We start from the raw sequence: 6836 nt of genomic DNA, 5'->3' as shown, positions 1-6836 counted from the left end.
GAATGGAGAAATTCTTTAATTGTCGTCATTGATACAAAATTTAAGAAATTAGTCCTACAAGCACCCCTATCATAATTTACCAAATTTAGTTTCTGATTGATTATCACCAATCACAACAAAATTTAGTCAGAATTACCTCTCATCTACAAAATAATGTAGGAGCGGTAAAAGATCCAAGATTCATTTTTTATTGTAAAAATATTCTTTATCATGTACAGTTTGACTTCATTTTTGTTCTTAAATTGCATTGATATTTGTACATTATTTTGTAAAAAAAAAAAACGAAATTAACCATATGCCTTGATTTCTTTCTTGTTTGTAAATAGCATGTCAACTGTAAATGAATTTATATGAACTGCAATGTACAGAGTATAATGAGAATTAGATTTTAAGAATTAGATTATGTGAAGAATGTTTTTAATTGTGTAGATGATATGGTAATGTGTATGGTATTATGTGATTCTGTTATTCATGAAATTAATGGAATGTATCTGTCTCTTGCTCTTTGTATTTCTTTGTATATTTGGCCAACTGAAATCTTTTTTTTTTCCTTCTTCTTATTGTTAAATCTTATTTCTTTTTCATCAGTAGCGGCAATGTGGTACTTCATGAACCGTGGTTTCTTATCTTATTTTGTACTTGGTCTTACATTGTTAAGTTATTGGTTAAGACAGCTTGCACTGCACTGCTTGATTAAGATTACGTAGTGCACCCACTGTTCACACTGCCAAAAATATTTGTCTCATAGCCATATTGCACATGGTTTTCCATGCTTGCCTTTGTCATTAGCCCATGAGAACATGCTGTGTTCAGTCCATCGTTATCACCCGGTAGACACCTATATCATATGAATCAAGAAATATTGATATGAGAGGAATTGATGACTTTTGGATGAACTCAACTGAATCAAAATGCACAAAATATCATTAAGTTTTAAAAAACTGACTGAATTCATTTTAATTTCAATATGATGAATGTTTTCAATAGACCCTTACCCAAATTATATTGAGCCCCTGGGCCCTGTTGCATAAAAGTTACTATTACTATGGTAACTTTACCATCCTATGGTAACTACCATGGTAATGCTGATGAACAGCCAATCAAAATCAAGGATTCCATGCAAGTTACCATTGCATGGCAAAGTTACCATAATGGTTATTTATATGCAATGGGCCCCTGGTGGAATGATTTAAAAACCAGCTGACAAATCATCTTCCGACCTAGCTTATACTGTATTATGTATGTAGGAGTTACCAAAATTTAATTAGATTAATGAGAGCCATAAGATGTATAATATTGTGAATGCCTTTTGCTACAAATTAAGAACTGTTTTAGCGATAAACTTCATACTAGCCCCAATACATGGTGGAGTTGCAGTGATCTGATTTAATGTTGGGGGTCACAAGGTCGTAAAGGAAAATGAATGTGCAATACTTTTCTGATGCGGCAAAAGTGGTGTCATTTGATTTTGAACGCACAATGTCAAAAATCCATAAGATAATTTAATTTTAAATCATGAAATTATTAAAGTTGGAATTATATTAAATTAAAAATTAGTTGTAATGCAGTCAGGCTAATAGGAATCATGAGGGGTAATAAAAATTTGATCAGTAATCCCTACAGTGTTCAGTTATTTTTTTCTGACATTAAAAAAAGGTTTCTTTTGAGGGGAAAAGGGTTCACTTTGTCTAATCTTTTTTATCTTTCAATTAGAGTTATACTTTGTATTATAATTGTGTGTCAAATTTGTTAAGAAAGGAAAAAGGATTCAAGGCTGCATGTAATTTGACAGGCAAAAGATAATTAGTGTGTCGTGCTTCTCCAATATGGCATAGGTTGAAGTACACATTTGCAGTGTCAACGTCCCATGGCTCACTGGCTATGATTCTAGGCTTCTGGTAGATGTCTGAGCGTCGACAGTTTGAACCCTCTTGCTGTAATGTATTTTGTCATAATTGGAAATAATGGTATTTATAAAGTACCGAAGTGATGACATCACAAAAAACTTTTTTAGCATTTCAGCATTTTTGATACCATATTTTGGTAGAGCATGATGAAAAACCCCCACAACCCAAATTTGGAGGGAATCGGTCCATGGGGGCCTTAGGTATGACCTCATGAATACATAATTAGCCCCATTGAAGTTAATGTATTATTGGCCTGGTTCCCAACATTTAGAACCAGACCAATAATGCACCGACTTCAATGGGGCTAATAATGTATTCATGAGGTCATATCTAAGTCCCCCAAGGACCGATTCCCAGCAAATTCGGGTTGTGGGGGTATTTCATCATGCTCTACCAAAATATGGTATCAAAAACGCTGATATGCAAAAAGTGAAGATTGAAGACGTCACACTAAGGTACTCTATTATTCCAGAACCATGTCGTGGGACAAGAGGATGCATGTCACACAAGGGAACTATAGTTCACCAATTAGGAAACATCATTGCTTAAGAATGAAGTGGTTAAAACTGGTTGCTTTCTGAAATTAGATTTGCTTAATGCAAGAACTTATCGATTTGCAATGAATAGCTATTAGCTAGCTACCTATTACGTGCAACAGTGTGGTATTACTGTAAGATAAGACAGACATGGAAAATCAGGCAAGAATTAATCTTTGAATGTGATAAGCATTCATCCAGAACTCAAAGAATCTGTTATCTATTTGAAAGTCAAGTTGGTTTGTCACTTTACTTAAAAAATGCTGGCTCTTCTCTCCCTGCCCTAAAAAGCCATAAGACAGTATATCATTTTGCATAAGGTTCAGTTCTGAAAGCAGGATTTTCTTGTTCCTCCTATATTATTCTTTATTTAGTAAATAAATAGAATATTTGAGAAAATTGATATCTCCCTTGTCTGTTTCGTTCCAGTTGATTCCTCTGGCCATTGAGACCATGTAAATATTGCATAATTGCATGAATAAGATATCTATACTCAGAGTGATTCACATATCAAAACATGACACAGAATTAGAGCATTATTGGGACTACATAATCTTTTCAGATTTTCTTTTTTTTTTTTGGGGGGGGAGAAAGCATTTAATTCTCTGATATTCTCTGATGAATTTTCCACCCTCATAAAGAGTCCCCCAATATTCCTATATGGTTACATATTTCATACAGTGAGTGATTTACTGAAAATCAAATGATGGCTATTCATTACATCTTTGTCAGAAAATGTGTTGGTTGATCTTACGTACAGTAAGTGTTATTGGTGTGAAATTATTAACATAAAAAAAAGACCAGAAAAAAAGTTGCATTTATTCATTGATTGCAGTGAATTCGTAATCATTTTCTATTGATTAATTCAAAATCGGAGATAAATCAATAGCATTAACTATGTTAAATCATAACTGTTTATTTTCTTCTTAAAATAGTTTAGCTTGTGTTTCAACATTCCTTATTTAGTTCTAGATAGAACTGGAGACCTGGTAGTGGACTTTGATCCAATATATTTATACTTTAGTAGTCATACTGAACAAACGAATTATATCTTCTCACAGCACAATACGATTGTTGAGTCTATTTTTATTTGTAGCTTTATACATTTCTTATTTTGTTACATTGATTTCAATTTCGTTTTGCATTAGAATCGTAGTACTTATTGATATATCACAGGCCCTTCACTCTTTCTGTTGAGATACTCAAATAGAAGTCACATATTGGTGATTTGAAGGAGTTTGAAATATGGACCTTTTTTCTAAACTGTAAAAAAAAGATAAAGTAACTTTCCTGATGTCTAAATTCTTAACATAGCAATGAATTGTGATTTGTTGATTTTTTTTTGTATTTATATTGGAAAGTACTTTGATTTTCATGTAGTGTGCATGTATTGGTATATTTCACATTGCTATGTCTGTATTTGGTGGGTTTCAGTTTGCTCAGTGTTGAGCAATCGATATTTCCGACAAGACAATATCTTCAACTGTGGCCATTAATTATGCGATGTTAGACTGCATAAATTTTATGTTGTATTGATAGTACAGAGAAATTAAAAGAATATCATAAGGTTCTCTTACATCAGCTGATTTTGTCTGTCTTTTGTGAATGGTTAACCAAGTATATAAATATATACAAAAGAACACTTATCAGAATTTTGATGAAATTTGCTCATATAGAGAAAGATGTCACATTTGTGATAGATAAATGGACTTTATTGAAAAATCATGTCTGGCAGTTACAAACTGAAATGGATATGAATTACAAATGAAAAGAATCACAAGTTCGTTAATTAATTATATAGCATTGGACATCAAGATGTCACTTTGGAAGTGTACTTGAATTCAGTAAAGCAACAAAACAAATCCGAGTTCTATATATTCATTTGTCAGCTTAGTGCACAAAAGTATGCCACCAGGCAAGAGATATAGGGCCTATCAAACAACGCATTCTAAAAAAATTAGTTTAGTATATAAAATACAAATACTATATCCAGGCACCCAATAAGGGGCACCTAGACAGTTGACCTTCATAAATTTATCCAAAATGCATTATGAAAATGACCCATTATGTGTAATTTACAGAATTCATAGTGAGTAATGAAAAAATAAAATATGGCCCTACACTATCCTGAGGTAGCATTAAAACTATCAAAATCCTTTGAAAAGACATATATATATATATATATATATATATATATTACCTTGACCATTGATACTATAATTCCTATCGTCATATATACACAATAAAATGTCACACCGTAGACCCTAATTGCTCTTCTATTTCTTGAAACCCTGAGATTTTGCTTCTGAGTAAATGATATTGCACAAAGAAAAAAAATGTATAGACATTTAAGAAAATATAATATTCTTTTCCCTCTCCCCTAACCCCTTTCCCTGAATTGATCCATTGCCATTGTTAAAGCACTAATAAATGTACACAATATGATTCTGTTTGTACAAACCAGCGAATATAGGAATAAAAAGCTGTCTAGTTTCGTATATATGATATTTTGTAGTAAATGTGTGAATTGAACAGTAAAAAAAAGATAATTCAGCCAACAAGATTATAAACCAAATCAAAGATTACACCAGTGTCAAAGTTTCAGCAACTTAATTCACAATCACATTGAGTAAATTTAAGACTATTTCCAACATTTAAAGATTAATGAGAGGACATTCTATAGGGACTCTAATGGTAGTATGATTCATGTACAACCATATCAGCTGGAATACTATTAGGACTTCTACAACCTGAAAAAATATTACGATGAAAGCAATTACACTTTATTTGGCAAGAACACATATGGCGAACTCTTTTCATCAGTATAGTCACTGAAGTCAATATCTATTGCTCAAGAAAGTCGATTTTATTCAAAGTTTTCAAGTTTATACTGAATATGTGTCTTCAATTTTTTTGAAACCTCCATTAAATAGTGAAAGAGCTTAATTATTCTATTACGGTTCCTTTATCTGATTAGTCAAATGTAACGGAGGTGTATCTTATTTGTTGTCGCTGTTGAATGATTCATAGACTCTCTGTGATACTGAATAAGTGAATACTGATTACTTGGATCTGTGGGTGAAAGCGGTTGGAAGCAAGCTGCCCATTTTGTAAATTATTGCATTCCAACATACCCATGTAAATAACCTAGAACAATTGAATGATTTTTCTGGCCATATCTTCATTTAAATGTGAACTGTTCAAAACACAAAGTGATATCTTTCATGATAAACCATAAATATTATCCTTATTTGTCATGAAATGTTTCCAGGCCTCCAAAGTTGTTTTTATATGTCTACCCATTGCAATAATTCACACTCATTACTTTCAATGAGCATATAGAAAGAGAGGGAGAGATTGGGAAAGGAAATATCTAACCTCCTGTAATGAGAAAAGGGCAGTCAGTATTTATTGAACCGATTCCATGACATTTGCTCCGACGACAATTGCTCCACTATAAATTCAAGACACTATGCATGCCCTCCTCACCCCCTCAGTCTAATTAATTTTAGTCATGTGTCCACAAAGTGATCAAGAAAATATTTGCGATCAAATGCTAATTTCAGATTTAAATTTACAAATGATAGATCAATTTCAACTTAAGCAAACCCAAATTATACTTGTTGATGCGAGAAACTGTCCGTCAATCATTTGGAAACGAAATGGAAACTTTCAATCAATTTTTAAACCTAAACTTGACTTGCAATTGATCACAAGTTTCTTGCAATGCCCCATTAGATGACCGAGAGAATGCAGCTATGCTGTCAATGTTCCTCTTGCCTATAAAGACAGGCAGTCTTCGGGTTAAAGATTTCTGCAGCTCCTCTTTCATAATCCTCTACCGCAAACAATTTTTCTTTGATGTCTTTCTGTGAAACCAAAAACACTATTCCCTTATTATATAAAATCACACCTTTAACCCGTCAATTAGGACTTATAATCTCTTTGTTTCTGTTTGTTCGTTCTGTAGCATAACCATAGTGCATACCCCCCCCCCCCCCCGTCCGCCTTGTCCGCCGCGGGTCCACCTACCTCACTCCTTAGCTCAGGAGTCAGGGTTTAGGAGTTGCATGAAGAACACTACGCAATAAGAAGTAAATATTTTCTGTTTTACAATATCTACTACGACTCCGATGTGGATCGAGTTGAACATCATTAGGGGTACCTTTTGGTGAGTAAGAAATCTCTTCTTGTCCTTTACAAGAATTAGTAGCCATCAGAATACTAGTAGTCTGCAGGACCAGCTGATCCAAACTTCCCGTTCAAGTGCCCCGCCCACTCCACAAGCGCGCGCATGTTTACCGATATCTGTACAGTACAAGTACCGGTACAAATGCATACGATACATGCATTTTAATATAAACGCTAACGGATACTAGACCACACATTGCAT

The sequence above is a fragment of the Lytechinus variegatus genome, chromosome 2, assembly GCF_018143015.1.
Source record: "Lytechinus variegatus isolate NC3 chromosome 2, Lvar_3.0, whole genome shotgun sequence".
NCBI classification, from domain to species: domain Eukaryota; kingdom Metazoa; phylum Echinodermata; class Echinoidea; order Temnopleuroida; family Toxopneustidae; genus Lytechinus; species Lytechinus variegatus.
The sequence above is the reverse complement of the archived record's forward strand: the minus strand, read 5'-3'. Positions refer to the sequence as shown.